The following is a 17,008-nucleotide window of genomic DNA, read 5'->3' on the forward strand; positions in this document are numbered from 1 at the left end:
CTCCCTCTTGTAATTAGATAATGTTACATAACATAGTTGAAACTAAGAAAATAAGATTATCTGGGGTAAACCTGACTTAATTAGATGAGCTCTTAAAAGGGGCTGAGTTATTCTTGAAATCTAAAGTTCAAATCATAAGTGGAATTTGACATACAAGAAATTTTCTGTTGTTTGCTTTGAAGATGAAGGAAACCATGTGACATAGAATATGGATAACTTCTAGGAGATGAAGTTATCTTTTCTGATAATCCCTAGCTGATAGTGAGGAAACAGAGGTCTCAGTCCCATAGCCTACTAGGAATTGAATTCTGCCAACAACCTGAACAGGCTTAGAAGTGGATTTTTACCCAGATATAAAGTCAACCCAGATGATGTCTTAATTTCACTTTTTGATAGACTAGGCTGAGTGACAGACTAGGCCAAGGATCCAGCACTCTTGTGCTTGTATTTCTGACTTACTAACTTTGAGCTCATAAATTTATGTTGGTTTTATATACTAACTTTGTCGTGATTTTTCATAGAGCAATAGAAAGATAATTCCTCCTTTTTTTTCTTTTTTTTTTTGTCATTCTTTCTCTGGAGCTACATCTTGCTTTTGCTTCCTTATACCAGCAGCATAGCCTCACATCATTTTATAACTATAGTGTGTATCATGCTAGCTCAGCCCAATAGTTTGGCTTTTATTTATTCTTGGTCATTGAATGAACTCCTTTCCTGTGATTTATTAGACATTATCTGTATCTGATCATGTCTGACATTCAGGACATTGAGCCATATAAAATCTTGGCAATTCCTCTGTCTCTTTTACAATAATAAAGTAGTAACAGTAGCACCCATAATTTGTACAAGGCACTTCAAGTACTAACAAGGGGAATAAAAAAAATATATATCTATTGCTTGGAAAAACAGTGGAAGAAGTGCAGTTTTGGAGTTAAGTGAAACACAAAGCCATGAATACTCTTTAGTACTTGTAATTCCTGCAGATGAAGTAAGCCTTCTCTAGTATGATGATACCTCACCAAAGATCTGAAGGAAAATGTGAGAGTCCATGCATGTAGGGAAAGAACATACTCAGCAGATGTTAGAGAAAGTGTCTTTTCCAAAGAGTAGATTGCTGAAAACAAGTAATTGAATGAGACCTCTCCACCCGAATTTATAAAAACTGTAAAAAAAATACCTCTTTCTTGAACAATAGTTTGAGGGAGAGGGTATAATCTTTAGTTAAAGCTTGTAGACTTGTCTAAGCATTTAATGGATAACAGTATGGTAGGAGAAATAATGATAAAGGAGATTTAATTCAAATCTACCTTGACTGTCAGGTTTTATCTGAGGTGAATGTGGGTCTTTTTTTTTTTTAATTGGGGAAGTAAGTAGACGATATATTAAGCACCTGTCTCTTTTAAGACAGCTGGAGATGTGTGTTTCAATAGAATGTGTTACATGATGATTAGAGTTAATTTTTTAAAAATATTGTTGTGCTTGTTAAGCATGATTCCTTTCTCGATAAAGTTTTGAGATAAAATAAAATATCCTCAATTTATTGTATCATTAATATGCTATGAGAATTGTTACTGGAACATTTGGTCCTCAATCAACAGAGGACAGAAAACTTTCTGTGACTTTTCATTTTGAATTAGGAAATAAATTGAGTTAATTTCTCTAGCTATTAACCTTCCACATGAACTTACTGAGCTTTAGTGGATCCTTGATTGGTAGCCATTAAAGTAGAATATAATTAGCAGCATCCTAATTATATTTCACTCATTTCAAGATATAATTTTTTGTCCATTCCATCCCATAGAGAGAAACCAAAATTACGTATTTTTATTTAGCAATTGAAAAATACCAAATAATAAAAAATAATACTTCCTTGTGGATTAAGTGGTAGATTTACTGTATTTTACAAAATGTACTGTATTTTACAAAATGTATTGTCACTTTCATATAATTTCTATTTTGTGATTTTAAATTATGGAAAATAAAAACAATGAAAACTGCACACATATAAACACATATATGTACATGTATACATATATGTACATAATTATGCATTTATGTATATATAAATTGCTCATGGAAAAGTTGTAATTTAGTTGAAGTAATCCATTATTACTCAAATTAATAATTTGTAATACTTTTAATCACTAAAATCAAATAAATTATACTAATAAATGCTTCAGTAGCTTTGTAAAGAAAAAAATCACTTCTAACTAAGGAGATGAGGCATATTTTCTCATTCTAATTTGGACTTGAGATAGATTTTACAGACTTAATGAATTGAGTAAGTTGTGATTAGAATTTAGAGGGAACAGAGATCTACACAAGGTAGACAAGTTGAGCAAAGTCAGACCTAAGAGTAAGACTATACAAAGATTATTTGAAAAGCAGTGAGTATGTATCCTTGAGTGCCACTTCCTGTAATGCCTGTGTAGGATGATGAGAGAAGGTGTTTTTAAATAGAAATAGTATAGGTAAGGCTTAAAGATAATTTTCAAAATTATTATAAAAAATTTTTAATGCAACCCAAGATTTTTGAACTAAGGATTTTTATTCATGGAACTAAACTTTTTTCTGTATTCATGCAGTCAACAAATAGTTATTCATATGATAAGAATATTCTAGGTGCTTCTAAAATACACTCCTGTGCAAACAAAATACACTCTTTTGGAAACAAAAATTTTCTGTCCTTGAGGAGTTGATACTCCAGCAGGTGATGTTAGACAATAATCAATAAACATAATAAAAAGTAAATGAGATGGTTGTGACAAAGATAAAGGTGACGCGGTAAAAGGGAACACAAAACTAGAGTCTCTATTCTAGGTTTCCTATTATAATCTCTATGTTATTTATAAAACATGTTTGTTTTTTTTTTTACAGTAGATCAGTAGATTTCAATGAGAATGTCTTGAGGAAAATGAAGAGTTAGCCACAAGGATAATGAGGGAGAGCATATAGGCCTGAAAAAGTAGGCAGTATAACTGTTTTATGTTAGATAAATGCCTGGTGTATTTAGGAAGCCAAGAAGAGACATGTGGCTGAAACAGATGGAGAGATGAATAAAGAATGAGGTCAAATAGGTGATGGGATCAGATCTTGGAGGAATTTGTAGGCCATTTTAAAGTCTGTAAAAGGGCCTTTAAAATCAGTCCATTCAATTTTCTATAACTAACTGATTAATAAACTGATATCTAGAGAGAATAAATGAATTGATGAATCTCTCAAAGTGTTTTTCCTCTCATTCAGCCCACTGCAATGTAATTATCTATTAATTTAGTGCACATCAATGGAGTATCTACTACATCAATATATACAGAGATAGAGTGAGGAAGAAGACTATGAAACTAGGCAGCTATAATTAATTCAACTTTCTAAATTCTTTGATAGTGATGTGAGCACCATAGCAGAGAAACAGTGGGAGGATACATTCCAGACACAGTATAGGGGATTTGATTGGGAAGGGAGAATGCCTCCTAATGATATGATATGATAATGGGCATGAAATTCTTGAGACATCTTGAAGTACAAGGAGATAAGAGCACACAAGATAGAAACACGAGTGGGCATTCTCATAGTAATGGAGGCACACAAATGTGGATGGATGGAACACAGAGGAAAGAAGATTACAGTTATAAAACTACAGTGTATGGACAAAGCTGGTAAAGAAATGGAAGAAGAAAAATTCAAGAACTCTGGAGAAGTGAGAAGTGATGAAACTGTGAATGAGGTTATGGGTCTGTTAAAGGTATGGGACTTATTTGAAGATGAGTCATGAAAGACAAGGAAAAGGAAAGAACATTGAATTTTATTCAGATTTATGTTTTATGAATATCATTGTGATGATCAAGCAGAGGATCCTATAGAGAAATCAAATCTGAAGAAGACAAATCAAGACAGTATTGAAATAAAAGAAGTAAAACTATCCTAATGGGTGGAGAAGAGGAAGTAGGATCCACTACTGCTTGCATTTGGCAAGAAGTAGTGATGCAATATGATGGATTACTAAACAGTGTGCAAAAGGGAGCTGTTTACGGACAGGTAAGAATGATGGTGCCTTCACTAAAAGAAACAAACCAACAATAAGAACCTAACTGCTTCGTGCAGCTTTCAGAGCCCAGTCAGTACTATATGCTGGGACCAAGAGCCACCCCCAATAACTATGGGTCTTCTGTCTCAATTTAAATCTATCATTTGCTTTCTGCTCCAGTTATTTATTTCCCTGTTTGGTGTCAAGCTTGGATAAATAGATATCTAGATATTTTTGGTCACATTTGATCCAGCGTCTCCATGTGTTTGTGTGTGATTGTGTGAGTGTGTGTGTTTGTGTTTGTGTGTGTGTATGTAGGGTGGAGGTGGGAGTTCAGTTCAAATTACTGACCAGAATTGCCATACAACAAAAATATGAAAATTTTCATTATAAAATTTTACTAAAAATTATCCCAGGAAATACAGAGTTCAGAGAAAGTGAAATGATTCATCATTAAGTCTAGTATTTCTCTGATATGATACCATTTTACCATTTTATCAGCTGGATGAAATATGAAAAGTATATGGTCAACTGGAAGGGGAAAGTAATTTCATTACTATAAATTTGTATGAAATACCAGCAAATTTTAGTTTAAAATTACATCAGGCTAGTAGTACTTGGAGTTTCTTCAAAAATAGTCACAACATTCATGAAGTTATATTGTATAATGTGGATCAGTTTCTAGCAGTGCACTCTAGTAACTGTCATTTTAATGAGATTAGCTAAATTTACTGTTTTTCTTCAACTCATTTCATAACTGAGCTCTCAGTCTTGAAACTGGCTCCCTGATTTCTCTCCATGGGAAGTTAATTGCTTCCATTCCTGTGCTGTGGATAGATGCTTTATATTCCCCTTACCATTTACTTAATTCTGCTTTGCAATAGAGTAGGTTTGGTTACTATCTATCTCACTAATGGATGCCTTGAATTTGAGGAAGCATTTATTACTTATCTTTGTATTTCCTGCAGTACTCTTTAGGAGTACTACACTTGAAAATGATTGTTCAGTTATTGAATGAAATTTTGTTATCAGAATGACATTATAATAGAGAGCAATTAAACAATGTTTTGTTGCATGTTGCCTTGATTTGGGAGCTAGTTCACATAACAGAATGAAATAAACTAGGCATGTTTTTAAACTACATCTTAGTTAACTTGGTGGTTCATTATCGTGACATTTATGTGCCAGTATTTATAAATGTTTTCACATAGCTAACTTTGCTCATAACTTATTACATTTTATTACCTCATAGCTTTGAAGGATGCATGTTTCTCTCTGAATTTAATGCATAAAAAGGAATAGAATTTTAAAAATTGCTTCTCAGCTACCTAATTATGACAACTATAGAGTATAGGATTATATATAGTTATTTTATGAGTACATTATCTAGTATTCAATTATGATAATAATTCTTGAGGTGAAAAGAGAAATTCCATGTGTACAAGACTGAAAGTATTCACTCTCATACTACGCTGTTTATTTCAAAATCTTTAATTTATAAATACTTTGAATTATATAACATAAACATATATTCATAATTTTTAGATTTTTAAAAGAACTTTTAATCTAAAGTTTAATATATATCTGTGTTTAGTATATGGATAAAGGAATCTATAAAATATTTGATACATGCCATTTATATCTTGGGAGTCTATCTTTATGGGAGCTATAAAAAAGTATATACTTATAATCAAGAAATTTACTAGTTAATAATAGACCTAAATAAGTATACATTTTAAAATTATAACAAATGTTTAAGAAGAACCAAACTGCGAATGTTTTTCTATGAAAGAGGACACATATATTGATACACACTTATTAATAGATATAGGTATATAATTGTTCACTAAAATCATTAAAATCATTTAAATTCAATTTTTGATACGTATAAATGAATAACAATACTACATTTTTAAGAACTTTTTGAATTTAGTAAGTAATTTATATGATTATTTTATAACATATTGAATAAATTGTATTATTATATGTTGCTACCTGCATTTTTCAGACACTCCAATTAAGGGTGTGTGATTTTCTCAATGTTCTATTATTCCTACATGGTAAAGACGATAGTTTAACCTGAGTTACTATGATGTAAAATTGTCATGACTATTCCTTTGACCTATAATATAAATTTTTTAAGAGACTATGTATGTAGAAGTAAATGTAATAGTTTCTCTTACTATCTTTAAGTGTTTACATTGCTTCTTCACTTAAAAAAAAAGCTTTCATAACTGCATTTCATCATAATTCCAATATTATTCTTAGAAAAGAAAGAGAAGCATGAGATTGTCTACTCTGAACTAGGGTATTTTACATGTTATCTAATTTAATTTTCATAATTATAAAATGTAAATGCTGCCATTTTTTATTTAAACACCTGGAAATGTTTGTTAAATAACTCAAGGTTACAAAGGTATTAATGAATAGTATCAATAACCCAACCTAGATGACCCTCTAAACCCAAAGTTTTCTAGTATATATGCAAAAAGTTAGAAAGTTCTGATCATATCCTCATGTCATAAATGCAAAATCAATAAATAAACTCATAACATTAAGTTCTGGATATGTAGTAGCTTAATTCAAATAATATTTGGAAGTATATTGTCTCCAAACATAATAAATTTTGTAGGATAAAGAAAGCTTTCATTTATTGATGCTTTCTATATACTTATGAAATTATTCATAATTCTCTGGATTACACTAGAAACCAAACAGGCAGTGTGTTTGTGAGTGGTATACGTACGTACTCTTTCCTTTAATCACTTGAATTATTTCTTCAACTGTTCAGTTATTTCTTCTGTCCACTCAATTAATTTCTTTTTTGAGGGGAGGATGATTAGGTTTACTTATTTATTTAATTTTCAAGGAGGTACTGGGGATTGAACCCAGGACTTTGTGTATACTAAGCGTGTGCTCTACCACTTGAGCTATACCCTTCCCCCTTATTCAATTTCTAAAGACTTCTGTTTGCTTTTATGTTCTCAACTACATAAAATATCAATGCATATAATTAATCCAATATGTTATAAATTACAAATTTTCAGTAACATAATGGCAACAAGTGATCTTTATGTTAAACAATTTAATATGATAGTAATATTGGGCTTGTTACACCAGTGGCTGCAGAGACATATAGAAAGTTTTCAACTATGACACAGTTAAGCAACTGTGAAAGATTGCAAATGTTTTTTTTTTTTTCATTGTAGATATAAACTAGAATCTGGCTTCAGAGAGCTAAACTCTAACAGAAATCTTGATTGTCTAATCATAAATAGTTCAAAAAACTATAATGTAATTTTTTAATGTAATCTCTTAGCTTTTTATTGGGGAATTTTACAGAATTTTTTTCTGGGTACATTTTGGATTTCACCATTGAAGTTAAACTATTGGGTTATTTAAAACTATGCTAAACTCCACTAAAAATGTAGTACAGTTTTTGCTCATCTCTGTAGAGTTTATGCTTTATAAATTGTTTAATTAAAACAAAACAAAATTTTTAAAAAATGAATTCTTTCTACCTTTAGTGAATGACTGATATGTTAACTTAATATCAGTGTCTGTCACTGACTTACTCAAAGTTATGGGCATCCCCATTTGCCTCTACTCAGTCCATATATGAAATTATTTGTGAAATGCTACTAGAAAAAGAAAGAGGAGAAAGCACTTCTTTGACCATCTTAATATTTCTTAAACATTCTTCTTTAAAATAACTTGCATCCATGGGTATAGATCATGTGCCTTCCTATCCAAATATGTTTGATTTGTAATTATTCCTACATGATCTATGTGAGAGCTATATTAATTTTTAGAATTTCAAATGACTGATTAATTGAATTAAAGTAAATTTATTTAATAGTAGTTATTAGTTGTAAAATAAACCAAAAACTGTTCAATATGGGAAGATGATGAAAAACTGAGTACTAGAATAAGCCTAGATTTTTTATTACTTCATACTTTTTTAATTTTATATTTCATTATCTATTATATTACAATATTTAAAATTTTATATTGGTATCATATTTTTTAAATCAACTATGAGAATAATGCAAACATGAAACCATATTGTTTGAATTTAACAGTTAACAAAAGAGTATTGCTCTATCATTAAATCTATATTTTAACGTGTGTGACTATAGTTACAAAATTATAATAAAGCTCCAAAAGTGAAAAGATACCATCAGAGAATTTTTCCTCCTTTTTCCAATGTTATTTAAATTTCAATGAAAGTGTCCAAATTAATAATAATTTTTAAAAGTTAACTTATTCATACTGTATGTTGATTTTTTTTAGTGGTCCAATTTTAACAATTCACATTATATTACATATATCCTAAATTTTAAAGTAAAATCTCATTAATAATAATTAGTAGCTAAATTAAACAATTTTAGTGACACTTTCTGTTTTGATGTCTTTAAAAAAATCTTTTCCAAACAAAGAGGATTTATATTTTTTAAGAAGCAAAACAGTGGTAAAATGATAAATTGCAATTTGCGAACTATATACTTTGAAGTGGTGTCTTGTCCTGTTTGATATGTTTACATTGAGTAGAAGTAAATATCTGTCAGGAACTTAACCCACAGTCTATGTTTGAATAGCTCAACATTTTTTCAAGAAAATTGAGGTATTTTAGTTAATGTATTTCTGCTGTGGTTCATACCTATCTTTTCCATCTTTTCCAAAAATTCAGAAAAAAAGATCAAAGTAGTTTTGCCACTGTTATATTGAAAAGAAAACATTATGCACACAGTGACTGTACTTCATAAAGTTGGTGAGAAATTTGAAAATCTGAAGTACTCAACAGCCATTCCTGGCACTCAAAACTATTGAAAATGTATTTATTTTCTTTCAGCAAACAGTCTCATTCTGTTGTCATGGTTTCTGCCATCGGGAGTGCCAAGCTTATGAGCTCATGACTTCATGTCTTTTGAAAACCTCTGAACCAGAAGTTGAACTTAGCGGGAACACACCTAGAGGAGACGCAGCGGCAGCCACCACATCCAAGGTTGACAGTGAGTAGTTTCCATCTTGAACCTCTTTGTTCTCTGCTCCAGCTTTTGAATTTCCTTCTCTAAATACGGTTTCTCTTTCCACACTGAACTTCTGTATCACTCTGTATATTTTACTATAACCACCTATTCAATAATTATTAAATAAATAACTGCCAAGTGTGATGCACTTTTCCAAACTTGTGAAGTACACTAAACAGGATGAATAAAATTCCTGCCTAATAGAGTTCACAATTGGATTTAATTACCCATTTATTTTCAATACATTGCAAAGTTTACTAACATGCCTAGTTACAGATTATTTTATTTTAAAACATTAAAAAATCTACTTATATGTAAGCAATAGGCTATGTACTAAAAACATATGTATTAAAACATATATCTGTGCATTTAAATATTAGATAGTGTAACGGCTAGATGACAAAATACTGGGGTATTTAAAAATTTGGAGATTCTAGACTCAAATGCTATATGGTTAATCCAAGCTCTGCTACTAATTGGTTCTTGAGACAACTTACTTAACATTCATCAGTGATCATAATATTGAAAATAATAATGGAAATGACAACAGTAATAGTAGTAATTAACTCATACGATTATTGTGAATATTAAATGGCATAACAAAAGTTTTGCATACTGTCTAGCAGAGAACACGTACTCAGTAAATATGTTTTTATTGGACTAATATTGCAAATGTGTTGTAATAGTATATATTTTAAACAGTGTGGGAGCATATGTGAGCAATTAACTTGCTTCTATCTGAGCAGGGAGGGTCAAAGTTAATTGAATTCAGCATCAAATATGTTCCTCTCTGAACCCCAGCCTTCTCATGTATAAAATGACAGTTACTTTTCAATCATGATTAGTTGAAAGAGTGAATAAAATGAGCCATGTGAACGTGAAATGTATATTCCAAACACAATGTAAATATACGATGTTACTGATATAGTACATTAAACATATTATCAAATACCAAGGGGCATTTGAAGGTTAATTACCTGAAAATCAAGTGTTTGATTTACTAGTTAGGTACCCAGATTTAAATTCTAATATATTATGAGTTTTATGAGATAGTCATGACAAAGTAGGGAAATGGAAATATTAGTGTCAGGAGCTTAAAATAAGAAAATTGAAGGAATTTCCATGTTGCCAAATATTATATTTAATAAACTGTGCTACATGTTCATGCTATCATTCTTTACGCCTCTCTGAACCTCACATTCAAAAGTTGAAAGTGAAATAACATCAAATACGACTGAGTTGATGAGTGAGGCTTCAATGAGGTGAGCTACTCTGAACACCAAGTAAAATGCCTGCCTCATAGCAGACACTCTATAAATGTCAAGCCGCTCTCATTTATTCTTCACTGCATCTTGTTGATGGGGGGTAGAAGGGATAAAGAATAGCTGGAATAAGAAACAGGCTTCTTACAGCCATTTGAATTGCCTTCTTAGTACTTCACTCTACTGCCAATATTGAAAATGCTTTTTTCTATAAACAAAGAATTATTTTTTGACTATAAGAAAAACTCAAAAATTTGTTTATTTTATACAAAAAGTCAGAAACAGAGAATAGGGCAGAGAGAGAGATTGAAAGAGAGAGAGAGAGAGAGAGAGAAGCTTTATGTCAGAAAATATTATCATTGAGACAACTATTCACCAGCCAATATACCCCAAGGGAAAGCCCAGAATAAAATGCCTCATTTGTTTGGAGACATTGGGTTAAGTTTATTATTAGCTGCAATTGAAGAAGCATCATAATATTTTTATCAGTATGAATATATGATTGAAATTTGCTGTTCATCTCACAACATTGTCAGAACTTGCAAATACGTATTTTCTTTGAATTGCTCTACCTTACAAATGATCAATCCATGTAATATACTGTACATTTACTACTGATACATCAGGATATTGTTGGCATTTGGCAAACAGTATATAGTAGAAAAGATTTTTTTCTTCTAAGTGTTGTAAACAGTTCTTTAGTCGAGATTTACTTGAGTGTATAAAATTTAAAAAAATCTTTTTAAGCTTTCACCAACTAGAAGGCTAAAAATCTACTAAAGGCCTAGATTGTGTCTGTGATTTTGTCAGACAATCTATACGGTAGCCCTTTGACACATATGCTATCCCCATTTCACATGAGGAAGCAAATTAGAGGTAATGTAGGGAGAAAGAGGGGTATAATTGTTTAATAGTATTTGCTTTTTTGCATTGAAATATGTAGTAATAAAAAATGAGAGTGTCAAAAGAAGAGAGGGGGAGAATGCATTGCCTGTAGGAAAGCAGACTGGGAGAATAGAAAAATCAGAGTAAAACTTGCCTTGTGAAATCCATTGGCATAAAAGAAAAAGATCAAAAGTCAAACTAATTAAATGTATTAGATTTTTTTTTTACTTGCAGTTGGTAGAAATCCCAATAAAAATTGCACACAACAAGAAAGGGGAAGGAGTTAGTAATTCTTAATAACTTTACTTAGGTCCTCTTGGCTTTCTACATTTCCCTTTTGCTAGTCATAGATTCTCTTCTTTTATCCACAAGCTTGTTATAACAGGATTAAAATGACTACTTCACCTGCAGTCCATACTTGCTTACATGACTACATTCAAAGAAAGGAAGGGGAGTACCTCTCAACACATTTTTTTTTAGGTATAGTAGAAATCGTTTTCAATACGCCTAACCAGCCTCACACCCCTAATATACTATTGGGAATAACAGGATTAACTTGTCCATCTCCTTAAATCAACTTTTAGCAAAGGAGAATAAGGTTGCCATAGTTAGTCTAGTTCAACCATCATTCATCCTCTGGGCCCAGGAAGTAGCCCATCTTTTCTGACCACCACACCTTCATATTCCTAAACTATATCTAAAGTGTTTAGTGAGAAAGAAAAATAAAATAAAAGCTTCTGAATAGGCAATTAACTGCATTTGTCACTTTAGGTATGATTGACTTTGAAATAGGATCTGATTTTTTGAGTCAGGGAGTTTCTGGTTTTACTCTGTTACAAGCTAACTAGGTTCAGGGTGCAATGCATTGTGCTACTTCAGGGGGTGCCGTATAGTATGTATAGTAATCTATGTGAATGATGCTGCCTGGTGTTTCACATTGTGTAGCCTAGGTGGCCACGTGCCTCGGCTCTGGTAAGTACAATGTCCTGTAATCATCTTGCCAGAGATGTTGTATAAATGACCATGGAATCTCCCCCAAATTGATATTGTATACAAAGCACTGAGTGCAATAATTTAATAACTTTAATATTACTAATTTATATATTAAACATGTGTCACAAGTGAGATCATTCTTTAATATATTTTCTAATTTAATTCTCATAACAGCCTTCTGAAATAAGTAGCTTAATTTTCCCCACTTTCAGATGAGGAAATTGAGTGCTTTGCAGTTTAAAGTACCTTTTCCAGTATCACAGTTAGTAAGTAATAGAGATAAGGCTACAGCCTATAAATATCAATTACAGTATCGTATCATTGCTATCAATTCTTTGCTGTCAAACACCACTTAGCATATTAAAGAAATATATGTAGGGAAAAACAGGAGTGATCAACAGGCCAGAATAATAACTAGAATATAACAGTAAATATGTTGGCCATAAAAATAAGAAATGGATAGCAATTAGGGCAGAGCTGAAATCCAAGGAATGCTCCTGTAAACAATGTTAGCGCTGATTATGAGAATGTTGGTTTCTCTAAATTTTGAAATGTGAAAATGTGAGTCCAGAAGTAGGCAATGAGGTGTCTTCAATCCAAATGTAATCATAATCAATTCGAGCAACATATTTGTGATCTCCTTGCCTTTTGTAGTCTATGTGATTACAGTAGAAGCAGTGATAGCAAGAGCAGAGACAGTTACAATTTGTTTTAAAATAATGAATAAATACAATATATTAGCAAGGAAGGCTAGAGCAATGTTAAAACATCTTATCATATCTATATGATTTCAGATTCAGATGATTCTAAACCACTTTTGAAAAGGCTACTGATGCAAACTCAATCTTTTAAAGAATGGTGTCTCTAAAAGACATGCTCCTGGAGAGCATAGCTTTTGGGCCCTTGTAGTTTGAACCTGGAGTCTTTCCCTTGTCATTTACTAGCTACCTTTCAGTGTGGTAAGTTACTCTCTTGTGATTTCAAATCCCCTAGCTGTTAAATATAGATTAATAATGTCTATTCATCTTGCTCATTTTGAGATTGAAGGTAGATAATATATGCTAATTCTCTAGCTTGCTTGCTGCTTGGCACATACCAGGCATATTTTCTCCCTCTTAATTAGAAAAGGACTATGAAAAGGATACTTAAATGTCTATTTGTGTTTACTTTCTTTTGACTTTTATCTTTCACCACATGTAACCTGCATTAAGAAATATTTTTATGATCCATATCCCCTGGGAAATTATTAATGTATTAATTTAAACTAGCTTCGTCAAACAAAATGTGGTTCCTTGACATAAAAAAAAAACACTTGTATACAATTTCTTTAAAAACATCACAGTTAAAAAAAAATCACAGTCAACACATGTACACCACAGAGATTTCTGCAAATGTAAATAAGAAAATAGAGAGTAAACTTTCAGACTGCTTGTCTGTGTCAAGATGGCAGATAATGGCACCAATCTTTGCAAGCAGTAAAAGCATCTAACCGATATATTATATAATCTATCTTACTCTATTTGGTTGTGTCTATATTGCTGACCACATTATTTGATAAGAATTCTTTTTTTTTAATTTCAAGCAAATTTAAAGTTCAGTATTAAAATATAAACATAAAATGTATTCCAACTGAGTTTTCTCACAATTCCCAATCTCATTTAATAGAAATGTAAAATTGAAAAGAAGAAATTCTAATATACAAATTCCATTTCTTTTTATATTTTATAAAGCAAAATCATTAAATAGGGCTAAACAAAGAGCTGCATCTCAAATAAATCTACTATATAAATTTGCCACTAAAGAATAGGAAAGTCATAATCTCAGTATAAGAGCCTTCTAAATTATAACACCTTGAGTACATAAAAAATTTGTTGTTGTCATTATCTTTCTCATATAACTGCATAAAAATAAAAACTTTAACACATCAAAAACAGCTCCTGATTGGGTCTTACTGTTCCAAAAGACCATTGCACACTATGCAAGGAAAGATCTCTATAAAATTGTATAAAATAAAACAGGTAGTTACAATATATGTCTTACTATTTATATTCAAAAGACAATATAAGAGGCAGTGACAAAACCTGGTTCAATTTTAGAAAATATATAGTCTAAATGAATATGATCTTTTAATTTAAATCTTAGTAATTTTTTCAAAGATAAGGATGAAATTTAGTAGCTATATTTTTAAAATTCCAGAATAGAGCAAAATAATTTTAAGAGACATAAAAATAAACTAGTTGTATGAAGCACATTTCTAAATCTACTAAAAGATTAAGTAATTTTCTTATTATACAATGTCTTCTTCTAATTAATCTGGAAAGGAACCATCAATAACGTTGTCATCACTGTCAAAACAGCAGTGACCCAAATTTTAGAAGCAATGACTTTTCCACATTATGTTTTATGAGAGAGAAGGAAATGAAGTTTGGAGTCCAGCTGACCTAGGATTTCAAGAGTTTGATGTTAGGCAAAGTCATTGAATTGACCCCATTCTACTTTCTACTGTAGGAATTGGCATGACCATAAGGTTCATATTCAAATAATCTACTTTGATTTAAAAGGAAGGTGGATTAGGGTGCCTCAGGAAAAAAGAACCAATAGATTCTTATTTATATGACTTATTTTAAAGAACTGGCTCACACAATTATGGAAACCAGCAGATTTAACATCTGCAATGTGGGCCGGCAGGCTTGAGACCCAGAAGATCCAATGTTCCAATTCCAGCCTGTGGGTAATCTGCTGGCTGGATCCCTCTTCCTCAGGGTGACCAGTCATTTTGTTCTATTCAGTCCTTCAACTGATTGGATGAGGCTCACTCACAATATGGTGAGCAATCTACTTTACTCAAGCTCACCATTTTAAATAATAATCTCATCCCAAAACACCCTCCAAATTGACACGTGAAATTAATCATTACAAAAGGTAAAGATTTCAAGTGGAGGTCAGCAAAATGATCATATGATTTATTAAGATACGAACACTGGAATTAAATGGAGTTTAATTTCTTGCAATTATATAATTGCATAAAATATATATCATTTAGTTAATCTTTTTTCAAATAAACTTTGTTGTATGGGTCATAATTTAACTTTTGGTTACAATAAAAATGCTGTTTACTTTTCTGCTCACATCGCTAACAGAGAATGAGGTTATAAAGGCAAAGGGGGTGATGATTTAAACTTAATTTTAATTCATATTGGATTCAAGAAAGATTGCAGTTATGGTTAAAGTAGATTTAGATGTTATGGTAAACTTCATATTGATCTTATTTAGATAACCATAGAATCATTTTTAAATAACTATATAATCCTTGTGTGCTCAGCCTTAGATTAAATGTAAAGAAAAACATTCTATATATTCAAAAACTAGATTAAAATTTTTGAAAATATAAAACTACAATGCATTTTTAAAAATGGGAGTTAGTTAAAATTAGGAAACAAAGTATGATCAGTCTAGAAAGAGAGCAGTCAAGAAACAACATCAAATCTATGAGCAGTGAAAGACATTACACAACACACATGAAATACACAGTCCTGATAGGACTATTGAACTTTAGATCCTTACCAAGTCATAAATAATAGAAAATTGGAGACAGATCGATCTCACTCACCAGGGCAGTTCTATATTTCCAGTAACCGTAACAACTCTGGTAGCATTTCAGGGGGAAAAAGTTCAAAGAAACAAACAAACCAAAAACTATTACAGGAATTATGTTTGACTGATCTAGAGTAAAAAAACAAAAACCATATTCTTGAGGAATATTTTTCCATGTTTTTATAAATTTTTTCATTGTACAAATCAAGTAGATATAAAGGCAATTTAGAAGTGTTTTCTTCTTACTTTCTTAATCCTAACTGTGTTCCTATTTATGGAAAGAAGAATATTATGCCAGAGGATACACAACACCTGCTTTTGACCTTAAGAAGGGTTTGCAGATGGTCAGAAATAAAAGAATAACTCACAATGCCCAGCGAAATGAGAGAAATACAGCTGTGTAAAGCCATCATAGGCTGTTATTTTATGACGGTTGGTTGCCTGTGATTCCCCCTTTTGGAAAATTTAAATTATAAAAACAAACACCGGTTTCAATAACTCACAGCACATCATCAATTCAAACTACTCCAGGGGAAAAGCTATGTTCATCCTTGAGATTAAGCTTTCCAGATGATACACAATTGAAGCAGTAACAAAGCTGAACAAGAATTATCAAGATATCATCCCCAGCTTATATAACCTGAAAATTTCTGCTAACATCACAATAAAAAATAATTCTTCATTTTTTTGTACACAAGAAATAGTATCTAGATCTTCTTGTGAAGGTCACAGTCATTAAAGGCTTTTTTTAAGGAACAGTCTTATTATTTACATTTTGGGGATACTTTAGAGAATATAAACATTAATGTGCATGTGTTTTATCTAAATCTTCAAAAATGCATTCTCAATAATTTATGCACATAAAAATGGCTTTTTAAGTCATTCTAGAATTCTTGTAGACTTTTACACTTTACCAAACTTTATAGTTATTTCAATCACCCACGCCTACCCAGATAAGTTAGTAGTTCCCCTTTATTTGGTGTTTCTAAAGTTTTCATAGATGAAATTGTCTTTCATATGGATGTTTAACTTACATAAGGCAAAAATTAACTAAATAATTTTTAAAAAGCACTACATTAACAGGGAGAAACACAGCTAACCTGTTCTTGGGAGAAAAGACAAAGCAAAAGTGTTCAGACTTCCTGGAGGAAACTTCCACCACCAGTTCACCTATATATAAAATTATTCTCTGAGTTTTTCTGAGGCAATAGAAAGTTTTG

The sequence above is a fragment of the Camelus ferus genome, chromosome 14, assembly GCF_009834535.1.
Source record: "Camelus ferus isolate YT-003-E chromosome 14, BCGSAC_Cfer_1.0, whole genome shotgun sequence".
In the NCBI taxonomy this organism is placed as follows: Eukaryota; Metazoa; Chordata; class Mammalia; order Artiodactyla; family Camelidae; genus Camelus; species Camelus ferus.